Source organism: Triticum urartu, chromosome 6 (assembly GCF_003073215.2).
Source record: "Triticum urartu cultivar G1812 chromosome 6, Tu2.1, whole genome shotgun sequence".
Lineage (NCBI taxonomy): Eukaryota > Viridiplantae > Streptophyta > Magnoliopsida > Poales > Poaceae > Triticum > Triticum urartu.
The window spans coordinates 501,391,487-501,404,999 of NC_053027.1; positions in this window are offsets into that span (position 1 = coordinate 501,391,487).

Sequence of the window (13,513 nt, forward strand, 5' to 3'; positions counted from 1 at the left end):
AGACCGCATAACAGCATACGTTGTTCCCTTTATCATCAGTATGTTACTTGCCCGAGATTCGATCGTCGGTATCTCAATACCTAGTTCAATATCGTTACCAGCAAGTCTCTTTACTCGTTTCGTAATACATCATCTCGCAACCAACTCATTAGTTGCAATGCTTGCAAGGCTTATGTGATGTGCATTACCGAGAGGGCCCAGAGATACCTCTCCGACAATCGGAGTGACAAATCCTAATCTCGAAATACGCCAACCCAACATTTACCTTTGGAGACACATGTAGAGCTCCTTTATAATCACCCAGTTACGTTGTGACGTTTGGTAGCACACAAAGTGTTCCTCCGGCAAACGGGAGTTGCATAATCTCATAGTCATAGGAATATGTATAAGTCATGAAGAAAGCAATAGCAACATACTAAACGATCGGGTGCTAAGCTAATGGAATGGGTCATGTCAATCACATCATTCTTCTAATAATGTGATCCCATTGATCAGACGACAACACATGTCTATGGTTAGGAAACATAACCATCTTTGATTAACGAGCTAGTCAAGTAGAGGCATACTAGTGACGTTTAGTTTGTCTATGTATTCACACAAGTATTATGTTTCCGGATAATACAATTCTAGCATGAATAATAAACATTTATCATGATATAAGGAAATAAAATAATAACATTATTATTGCCTCTAGGGCATATTTCCTTCAGTCTCCCACTTGCACTAGAGTCAATAATCTAGATTACACTGTAATGATTCTAACACCCATGGAGCTTTGGTGCTGATCATGTTTTGCTCGTGGAAGAGGCTTAGTCAACGGGTCTGCTACATTCAGATCCGTATGTATCTTGCAAATCTCTATGTCTCCCACCTGGACTAGATCCCGGATGGAATTGAAGCGTCTCTTGATGTGCTTGGTTCTCTTGTGAAATCTGGATTCCTTTGCCAAGGCAATTGCACCAGTATTGTCACAAAAGGTTTTCATTGGACCCGATGCACTAGGTATGACACCTAGATCAGATATGAACTCCTTCATCCAGACTTCTTCGTTTGCTGCTTCCGAAGCAGCTATGTACTCTGCTTCACATGTAGATCCCGCCACAACGCTTTGTTTAGAACTGCACCAACTGACAGCTCCACCGTTTAATGTAAACACGTATCCGGTTTGCGATTTAGAATCGTCTGGATCAGTGTCAAAGCTTGCATCAACGTAACCATTTACGATGAGCTCTTTGTCACCTCCATATATGAGAAACATATCCTTAGTCCTTTTCAGGTATTTCAGGATGTTCTTGACCCTGTCCAGTGATCCACTCTTGGATTACTTTGGTACCTCCCTGCTAGACTTATAGCAAGACACACATCCGGTCTGGTACACAGCATTGCATACATGATAGAGCCTATGGCTGAAGCATAGGGAACATATTTCATTTTCTCTCCATCTTCTGCATTGGTCGGGGATTGAGTCTTACTCAATTTCACACCTTGTAACACAGGCAAGAATCCTTTCTTTGCTTGATCCATTTTGAATTTCTTCAAAACTTTGTCAAGGTATGTGCTTTGTGAAAGTCCAATTAAGCGTCTTGATCTATCTCTATAGATCTTAATGCCCAATATGTAAGCAGCTTCACCGAGGTCTTTCATTGAAAAACTCTTATTCAAGTATCCCTTTATGCTATCCAGAAATTCTATATCATTTCCGATTAGCAATATGTCATCTACATATAATATCAGAAATGCTATAGAGCTCCCACTCACTTTCTTGTAAATACAGGCTTCTCCAAAAGTCTGTACAAAACCAAATGCTTTGATCACACTATCAAAGCGTTTATTCCAACTCCGAGAGGCTTGCACCAGTCCATAAATGGATCGCTGGAGCTTGCACACTTTGTTAGCTCCCTTTGGATCGACAAAACCTTCCGGTTGCATCATATACAACTCTTCTTGGAGAAATCCATTCAGGAATGCAGTTTTGACATCCATCTGCCAAATTTCATAATCATAAAATGCGGCAATTGCTAACATGATTCGGACAGACTTAAGCATCGCTACGGGTGAGAAGGTCTCATCGTAGTCAATGCCTTGAACTTGTCGAAAACCTTTTGTGACAAGTCGAGCTTTGTAGACAGTAACATTACCGTTAGCGTCAGTCTTCTTCTTAAAGATCCATTTATTCTCAATTGCTTGCCGATCATTGGGCAAGTCGACCAAAGTCCATACTTTGTTCTCATACATGGATCCCATCTCAGATTTTATGGCTTCAAGCCATTTTGCAGAATCTGGGCTCATCATCGCTTCTCCATAGTTCGTAGGTTCATCATGATCTAGTAGCATGACTTCCAGAACAGGATTACCGTACCATTCTGGTGCGGATCTTACTCTGGTTGATCTACGAGGTTCAGTAGTATCTTGTTCTGAAGCTTCATGATCATCATCATTAGCTTCCTCACTTATTGGTGTAGGTCTCACAGAAACTGGTTTCTGTGATGTACTACTTTCCAATAAGAGAGCAGGTACAGTTACCTCATCAAGTTCTACTTTCCTCCCACTCACTTCTTTCAAGAGAAACTCCTTCTCTAGAAAGTTTCCAAATTTAGCAATAAAGGTTTTTCCTTCGGATCTGTGATAGAAGGTGTATCCAATAGTTTCCTTTGGATATCCTATGAAGACACATTTCTCCGATTTGGGTTTGAGCTTATCAGGTTGAAGCTTTTTCACATAAGCATCGCAACCCCAAACTTTTAGAAACGACAACTTTGGTTTCTTGCCAAACCACAATTCATATGGCGTCGTCTCAACAGATTTTGATGGTGCCCTATTTAACGTGAATGCGGCCGTCTCTAGAGCATAACCCCAAAACGATAGCGGTAAATCAGTAAGAGACATCATAGATCGCACCATATCTAGTAAAGTACGATTACGACGTTCGGACACACCATTACGCTGTGGTGTTCTGGGTGGCGTGAGTTGCGAAACTATTCCGCATTGTTTCAAATGTACACCAAACTCGTAACTCAAATATTCTCCTCCACGATCAGATCGTAGGAATTTTATTTTCTTGTTACGATGATTTTCAACTTCACTCTGAAATTCTTTGAACTTTTCAAATGTTTCAGACTTATGTTTCATTAAGTAGATATACCCATATCTGCTTAAGTCATCTGTGAAGGTGAGAAAATAACGATATCCGCCACGAGCCTCAACATTCATCGGACCACATACATCTGTATGTATGATTTCTAACAAATCTGTTGCTCTCTCCATAGTACCGGAGAATGGTGTTTTTGTCATCTTACCCATAAGGCACGGTTCTCAAGTACCAAGTGATTCATAATCAAGTGGTTCCAAAAGCCCATCAGTATGGAGTTTCTTCATGCGCTTTACACCGATATGACCCAAACGGCAGTGCCACAAATAAGTTGCACTATCATTATCAACTCTGCATCTTTTGGCTTCAACATTATGAATATGTGTGTCACTACTATCGAGATTCAATAAGAATAGACCACTTTTTAAGGGTGCATGACCATAAAAGATATTACTCATATAAATAGAACAACCATTATTCTCTAATTTAAATGAATAACCGTTTTGCATCAAACAAGATCCAGATATAATGTTCATGCTTAACGCTGGCACCAAATAACAATTATTTGGGTCTAATACTAATCCCGAAGGTAGATGTAGAGGTAGCGTGCCGATCGCGATCACATCGACTTTGGAACCATTTCCCACGCGCATCGTCACCTCGTCCTTAGCCAATCTTCGCTTAATCCGTAGTCCCTGTTTCGAGTTGTAAATATTAGCAACAGCACCAGTATCAAATACCCAGGTGCTACTGCGAACATTAGTAAGGTACACATCAATAACATGTATATCACATATACCTTTGTTCACCTTGCCATCCTTCTTATCCGCCAAATACTTGGGGCAGTTCCGCTTCCAGTGACCAGTCTGCTTGTAGTAGAAGCACTCAGTTTCAGGCTTAGGTCCAGGTTTGGGTTTCTTCTCTTGAGTAGCAACTTGCTTGCTGTTCTTTTTGAAGTTCCCCTTCTTCTTTCCTTTGCCCTTTTTCTTGAAACTAGTGGTCTTGTTGACCATCAACACTTGATGCTCCTTCTTGATTTCTACCTCCGCAGCTTTCAGCATTGCGAAGAGCTCGGGAATAGTCTTATTCATCCCTTGCATATTATAGTTCATCACGAAGCTCTTGTAGCTTGGTGGCAGTGATTGGAGAATTCTGTCAATGACGCAATCATCTGGAAGATTAACTCCCAATTAAATCAAGTGATTATTATACCCAGACATTTTGAGTATATGCTCACTGACAGAACTGTTCTCCTCCATCTTGAGACTTCATATCTCTCAATTCGGGCATTTGCTTGAAATATTAACTTCAACTCCTGGAACATCTCATATGCTCCATGACGTTCAAAACGTCGTTGAAGTCCCGATTCTAAGCCGCAAAGCATGGCACATTGAACTATCGAGTAGTCATCAGCTTTGCTCTGCCAGACATTCATAACATCTGGTGTTGCTCCAGCAGCAGGCCTGGCACCCAGCGGTGCTTCCAGGATGTAATTCTTCTGTGCAGCAATGAGGATAATCCTCAAGTTACGAACCCAGTCCATGTAATTGCTACCATCATCTTTCAACTTGCTTTCTCAAGGAACGCATTAAAATTCAACGGAACAATAGCACGGGCCATCTATCTACAATCAAACATAAATAAGCAAGATACTATCAGGTACTAAGTTCATGATAAATTTAGGTTCAATTAATCATATTATTAAAGAACTCCCACTTAGATAGACATCCCTCTAATCCTCTAAGTGATTACGTGAACCAAATCAACTAAACCATGTCCGATCATCACGTGAGATGGAGTAGTTTCATTGGTGAACATCACTATGTTGATCATATCTACTATATGATTCACGCTCGACCTTTCGGTCTCCGTGTTCCGAGGCCATATCCGTATATGCTTGGCTCGTCAAGTATAACCTGAGTATTCCGCGTGTGCAACTGTTTTGCACCCGTTGTATTTGAACGTAGAGCCTATCACACCCGATCATCACGTGGTGTCTCAGCACGAAGAACTTTCGCAACGGTGCATACTCAGGGAGAACACTTATTGATAATTAGTGAGAGATCATCTTATAATGCTACCGTCAATCAAAGCAAGATAAGATGCATAAAAGATAAACATCACATGCAATCAATATAAGGGATATGATATGGCCATCATCTTCTTGTACTTGTGATCTTCATCTCCGAAGTACTGTCATGATCACCATCGTCACCGGCGCGACACCTTGATCATCATCGTAGCATCGTTGTCGTCTCGCCAATCTTATGCTTCCACGTCTATCGCTACCGTTTAGTGATAAAGTAAAGCATTACAGCGCAGTTGCATTGCATACAATAAAGCGACAACCATATGGCTCCTGCCAGTTGCCGATAACTTGGTTACAAAACATGATCATCTCATACAATAAAATTTAGCATCATGTCTTGACCATATGACATCACAACATGCCCTGCAAAAACAAGTTAGACGTCCTCTACTTTGTTGTTGCAAGTTTTATGTGGCTGCTACGGGCTTAAGCAAGAACCAATCTTACCTACGCATCAAAACCACAATGATAGTTTGTCAAGTTGGTGTTGTTTTAACCTTCGCAAGGACCGGGCGTAGCCACACTCGGTTCAACTAAAGTTGGAGAAACTGACACCCGCTAGCCACCTTTGTGCAAAGCACGTCGGGAGAACCGGTCTCGCGTAAGCGTACGCGTAATGTCGGTCCGGGCCGCTTCGTCCAACAATACCGCCGAACCAAAGTATGACATGCTGGTAAGCAGTATGACTTATATCGCCCACAACTCACTTGTGTTCTACTCGTGCATATAACATCAACACATAAAACCTGGCTCGGATGCCACTGTTGGGGAACGTAGTAATTTCAAAAATTTCCTACGCACACGCAAGATCATGGTAATGCATAGCAACGAGGGGAGAGTGTGATCTACGTATCCTTGTAGACCGACAGCGGAAGCGTTAGCACAACGCGGTTGATGTAGTCGTACGTCTTCACGGCCCGACCGATCAAGCACCGAAACTACGGCACCTCCGAGTTTTAGCACACGTTCAGCTCGATGATGATCCCCGGACTCCGATCCAGCAAAGCGTCGGGGGAGAGTTCCGTCAGCACGACGGCGTGGTGACGATCTTGATGTTCTATCGTCGCAGGGCTTCGCCTGAGCACCGCTACAATATTATCGAGGATTATGTTGGAAGGGGGCACCGCACACGGCTAAGAAAACGATCACGTGGATCAACTTGTGTGTCTAGGGGTGCCCCCTGCCCCCGTATATAAAGGAGCAAGGGGAGGAGGCCGGCCGGCCCCTATAGGCGCGCCAGGAGGAGTCCTCCTCCTAGTAGGAGTAGGACTCCTACTAGGAGGGGGAAAGAAGTGGGGAGGGAGAAGGAAAGGGGGGCGCCGCCCCCCCTCTCCTAGTCCAATTAGGACCAAGGGGGGAGGAGGCACGCGGCCCACCTTGGCGCCCTTCTCTCTCTCCACTAAGGCCCATATGGCCCATTAATACTCCCGGTAGGGTTCCGGTAACCCTCCGTCTCTCCGGTTTTCTCCGAAATCACCCGGAACACTTCCGGTGTCTGAATATAGCTGTCCAATATATCAATCTTTATGTCTCGACCATTTCGAGACTCCTCGTTATGTCCGTGATCACATCCGGGACTCCGAACTAACTTTGGTACATCAAAACTCATAAATTCATAATATAACTGTCATCGAAACCTTAAGCGTGCGGACCCTACGGGTTCGAGAACAATGTAGACATGACCGAGACATGTCTCCGGTCAATAACCAATAGCGGAACCTGGATGCTCATATTGGCTCCCACATATTCTACGAAGATCTTTATTGGTCAGACCGCATAACAACATACGTTGTTCCCTTTGTCATCGGTATGTTACTTGCCCGAGATTCGATCGTCGGTATCTCAATACCTAGTTCAATCTCGTTACCGGCAAGTCTCTTTACTCGTTTCGTAATACGTCATCTCGCAACCAACTCATTAGTTTCAATGCTTGCAAGGCTTATGTGATGTGCATTACCGAGAGGACCCAGAGATACCTCTCCGACAATCGGAGTGACAAATCCTAATCTCAAAATACGCCAACCCAACATTTACCTTTGGAGACACCTGTAGAGCTCCTTTATAATCACCCAGTTACGTTGTGACGTTTGGTAGCACACAAAGTGTTCCTCCGGCAAACGGGAGTTGCATAATCTCATAGTCATAGGAACATGTATAAGTCATGAAGAAAGCAATAGCAACATACTAAACGATCGGGTGCTAAGCTAATGGAATGGGTCATGTCAATCACATCATTCTTCTAATAATGTGATCCCGTTGATTACACGACAACACATGTCTATGGTTAGGAAACATAACCATCTTTGATTAACGAGCTAGTCAAGTAGAGGCATACTAGTGACGTTTAGTTTGTCTATGTATTCACACAAGTATTATGTTTCCGGATAATACAATTCTAGCATGAATAATAAACATTTATCATGATATAAGGAAATAAAATAATAACATTATTATTGCCTCTAGGGCATATTTCCTTCAAGGGCACCTCGAACATAAACCCTCAAACCTTCCGAACCGAGCGGTTCGAATGTAGTTTGTCATCCAAACAATACCCCATTGGTCCATGAACCGATCCGGTTGTCCGTTTTTCCGCAAATCGGATGCAAACCAGGGGTCTTTGTGGGCATGTGATGAACCACAAGTATATGGGATCAATTGTAGCCTTTTCGATAAGTAAGAGTGTCGAACCAACGAGGAGCAGAAGGAAATGACAAGTGGTTTTCAGCAAGGTAATGTCTGCAAGTACTGAAATTGTAAGTAGCAGAGTAGTTTGATAGCAAGATAATTTGTAACGAGCAAGTAACGATAATAGTAACAAAAGTGCAGCAAGGTAGCCCAATCCTTTTGAGGCAAAGCACAGGCCAAAACGGTTTCTTATAATAAGCAAAGCGTTCGAGGGTACACGGGAATTTCATCTAGTCACTTTCATCATGTTGATTCGATTCGTGTTCGCTACTTTGATAATTTGATTTGTGGGTGGACTGGTGCTTAGGTGCTGTTCTTACTTGACCATACCTCCTACTTATGATTAACCCCCTCGCAAGCATCCGCAACTACGAGAAAGTATTAAGAATAAATTCTAACCATAGCATTAAGCTTTTGGATCCAATCGGTCCCTTATAGAATAGTGCATAAACTAGGGTTTAAGCTTCTGTCACTCTCGCAGCCCATCATCTAATAACTACTCCACAATGCATTCTCTTAGGCCCAAATATGGTGAAGTGTCATGTAGTCAACATTCACATGACACCACTAAGGGAATCACAACATACATACTATCAAAATATCGAACACATATCAAGTTCACATGATTACTTGCAACAAGATTTCTCCCGTGACCCCAAGAAAAAAAGTAACTACTCAGAAATGATAATCATGCTCAAGATCAGAGGGGTATTAAATAGCATATTGGATCTGGACATATAATCTTCCACCAAATAAACCATACAGTAATCAACTACAAGATGTAATCAACACTACTAGTCACCCACAAGCACCAATCTATAGTTCCAATAGAAAGATTGAACACAAGAGATGAACTAGGGTTAGAGATGAGATGGTGTTGTTGAAGATGTTGATGGAGATTGCCCTCCCAAAGATGGGAGAGTTGTTGGTGATGATGACGACGATGATTTCCCCCTCAGGGAGGGAAGTTCCCCTGGCGGAATCGCTTCGCGCGGAGGGCAAAAGTGCTCCTGCCCAAGTTCCGCCTCGAGATGGCTGATAACCCACAAGTATAGGGGATCAATTGTAGCCTCTTTGTAAGAGTGTTGAAACCAACGAGGAGCTAAAGGCAGAACAAATATTCCCTCAAGTTCTATCGACCACCAATAACAACTCTACGCACGCTTAACGTTCGCTTTACCTAGAACAAGTATGAAACTAGAAGTACTTTGTAGGTGTTTTTGGATAGGTTTGCAAGATAATAAAGAGCATGTAAATAGAAAGTAGGGGATTTTTAGATAAAGACACAACTAAGTTAGTTTTAGTATAGAGCTTTTTGTTACGAGAAAGTTATTTGTCTCTAAGCAATCGATAACTAGACCGGTAATCATTATTGCAATTTTATTTGAGGGAGAGGCATAAGCTAACATACTTTCTCTACTTGGATCATATGCACTTATGATTGGAACTCTAGCAAGCATCTACAACTACTAAAGATCATTAAGGTAAAACCCAACTATAGCATTAAAGTATCAAGTCCTCTTTATCCCATACGCAAACAACCTACTTACTCAGTCTGTGCTTCTATCACTCACGCCACCCACCATAAGCAAATCATGGACATATTGCAAACCCTACAACGGGAATCCCTCACGCTTGCGCGACACAGAGAGCACCAATAATAAAACATGCAACTCAAACCAATCATGATCATCAAATAACCCATAGGACAAAACGGATCTACTCAAACATCATAGGATAGCCATACATCATTGGGAAATAATATATAGCGTTGAGCACCATGTTTAAGTAGATATTAGATCGGGTAAAAGAGGAGTTACACCGCTGCATAGAGGGGGGAAGAGTTGGTGATGATGGCGGTGAAGTTGTTGGTGAAGATTGCGGTGATGATGATGGCCCCCGGTGGCACTCCGACGCCACCGGAAGCGAGGGGGAGAGAGCCCCCCATCCTTCTTCTTCTTCCTTGACCTCCTCCCTAGATGGGAGAAGGGTTTCCCCTCTGGTCCTTGGTCTCCATGGCATGGGAGGGGCGAGAGCCCCTCCGAGATTGGATATGTCTCTCTGTCTCTCTCTGTTTCTGCGTTCTCAGATTCTGCCCTTTCACCGTTTCTTATATTCCCGGAGATCCATAACTCCGATTGGGCTGAAATTTTAACACGATCTCTATCCGGATATTAGCTTTCTTGCGGCGAAATAAGGGCATCAACCGCCTTACGGGGTGGCCATGAGGGCCCAGAGCGCGCCTGACCCCCTAGGGCGCGCCCCTGCCTCGTGGCCCCCTCGGGCATCGTCTCGCGTGGATTTTTCTTCCCAAAAATCACATATATTCCGAAAAAAATCTCCGTCAGTTTTTATCCCGTTTGGACTCCGTTTGATATGGATTTTCTGCGAAACAAAAAATCTGCAACAAACAGGAACTGACACTGGGCACTGGATCAATATGTTAGTCCCCAAAAATAGTATAAAAAGTTGCCAAAAGTATATGAAAGTTGTAGAATATTGGCATGGAACAATCAAAAATTGTAGATATGACGGAGACGTATCAGCATCCCTAAGCTTAATTCCTGCTCGTCCTCGAGTAGGTAAATGATACAAAAATATAATTTTTGATGTGGAATGCTACCTAGCATAATCTTGATCACATATCTAATCATGGCATGGATATTAAGACACGAGTGATTCAAAGCAATAGTCTATCATTTGACATAAAAACAATAATACTTGAAGCCTACTAATAAAGCAATCATGTCTTTTCAAAATAAGATGGCCAAAGAAAGTTATCCCTACAAAATCATATAGTCTGGCTATGCTCCATCTTCACCACACAAAATATTCACATCATGCACAACCCTGATGACAAGCCAAGGAATTGTTTCATACTTTTGACGTTCTCAAACCTTTTCAACTTTCACGCAATACATGAGCGTGAGCCATGGACATAGCACTATAGGTGGAATAGAATGGTGGTTGTGGAGAAGACAAAAAGGAGAAGATAGTCTCACATCAACTAGGCGTATCAATGGGCTATGGAGATGCCCATCAATAGATATCAATGTGAGTGAGTAGGGATTGCCATGCAACGGATGCACTAAGAGCTATAAGTGTATGAAAGCTCAAACTGGAAACTAGGTGACTGTGCATCCAACTTGCTTGCTCATGAAGACCTCGGGCGTTTGAGGAAGCCCATCATTGGAATATACAAGCCAAGTTCTATAATGAAAATTCCCACTAGTATATGAAAGTGATAACTCAAGAGTCTCTTTATATGAAAAACATGGTGCTACTCTGAAGCACAAGTGTGGTAAAAGGATAGTAACATTGCCCCTTCTCTCTTTTTCTCTCATTTTTTTGGTGGGCTTCTTTCGCCTTTTTTTATTTAGGATTCTTTGGCCTCTTTTATTTATTTTTAAAGTCCGGAGTCTCATCCCGACTTGTGGGGGAATCATAGTCTCCATCATCCTTTCCTCACTGGGGCAATGCTCTAATAATGATGATCATCACACTTTTATTTACTTACAACTCAATATTACAACTCGATATCTAGAACAAAGATATGACTCTATATGAATGCCTCCGGCGGTGCACCGGGACGTGCAATGATCTAGCATCGCAATGACATAAAAAAATGGACAAGCCATGAAAACATCATGCTAGCTATCTTACGATCATGCAAAGAAATATGACAATGAATGCCCAAGTCATGTATATGATGATGATGGAAGTTGCATGGCAATATATCTCGGAATGGCTATGGAAATACCATGATAGGTAGGTATGGTGGCTGTTTTGAGTAAGGTATATGGTGGGTTTATGGTACCGGCGAAAGTTGCGCGATACTAGAGAGGCTAGCAATGATGGAAGGGTGAGAGTGCGTATAATCCATGGACTCAACATTAGTCATAAAGAACTCACATACTTATTGCAAAAATCTATTAGTCATTGAAACAAAGTACTACGCGCATGCTCCTAGGGGGATAGATTGGTAGGAAAAGACCATCGCTCGTCCCCGACCGCCACTCATAAGGAAGACAATCAATAAATAAATCATGCTCCGACTTCATCACATAACGGTTCACCATACGTGCATGCTACATGAATCACAAACTTCAACACAAGTATTTCTACAATCCACAACTACCCACTAGCATGACTCTAATATCACCATCTTTATATCGCAAAACTATTGCAAGGAATCAAACATATCATATTCAGTGATCTAAAAGTTTTATGTAGGATTTTATGACTAACCATGTGAATGACCAATTCCTGTCATCTCTCTAAATAGATATAAGTGAAGCAAGAGAGTTTAATTCTTTCTACAAAAGATATGCCCACGCTCTAACAAATATAAGTGAAGAAAAATAGCATTCTACAAATGTTGGTTTTCTATGTGAAGAGAAACAGGCAATCCAAACTTCAAATGATATAAGCGAAGCACATGAAGCATTCTATAAAGCCATACTCAAAAGAAGTGAAGTGCAAAGAGCATTCTATAAATCAACCAAGGACTATCTCATACCAGCATGGTGCATAAAAGAAAAGTGAAAACTAAATGCAAAAGGCGCTCCAAGATTGCACATATCGCATGAACGAAACGAATCCGAAAACATACCGATACTTGTTGAAGAAAGAGGGGATGCCTTCCGGGGCATCCCCAAGCTTAGACACTTGAGTCTCCTTGAATATTTACTTGGGGTGCCTTGGGCATCCCCAAGCTTGAGCTCTTGCCTCTCTTCCTTCTTCTCACATCGAGACCTCCTCGATCTTCGAACACTTCATCCACACAAAACTCAACAGAAAGCTCGGTAAGATCCGTTAGTATAATAAAGCAAATCACTACTCTAAGTACTGTTGCAAACCAATTCATATTTTGTTTTTGCATTGTAGCTACTGTAATATAACTTTTCCATGGCTTAATCCACTGATATAAATCGATAGTTTCATCAAAACAAGCAAACTATGCATCAAAAACAGAATCTGTCTAAAACAGAACAGTCTGTAATAATCTGAACATTCACCATACCTGTGATACTCCAAAAATTCTACCAAAATTAGGAAAAATAAACAATTTGTATAGAAAGACAGTGCAAAAAGAATAAGAACCATTTGATGTTCCAGTAAAAAAATGTAAAATTGCGCACTACAGCCAAAGTTTCTGTCCTGCACCATACAAACCAACAAGCATCTAAAACATCCTAAAGGCAAACCTTGGCACATTATTTTTATTATACAATGGAATTGTACAAGGGGATAATTATTTTTGTTGAAAAGTTTCTATAATTAAGATTCACAAAGTTTCCATGGGCATGAACAAAGTTCAAGGACATCCCCCACTTTCACAATGCTCGTCTATCTCACTTTCACTTTTCTTTTTGAAAAGTTTTGGGTTCCCCTCTTTATTTTTTGTTTTAAAACTATATAAAAGCACACATCAGAAATAAATGACTCTCTAAAACTTCCGGGTTGTCTCCCTGGCAGCGCTTTCTTTAAAGCCATTAAGCTAGGTATATAGTGCTCAAGTAATGAATCCACCCGGATCCCAAGGTATATCAAAGCCAATTTTAATTAACAATGATTTGTAATTTAGTAGTGAGCACAAAGTAATATATATCATGCAACAACAAAGTCTAACTCTCTTCCTATGCATCGGC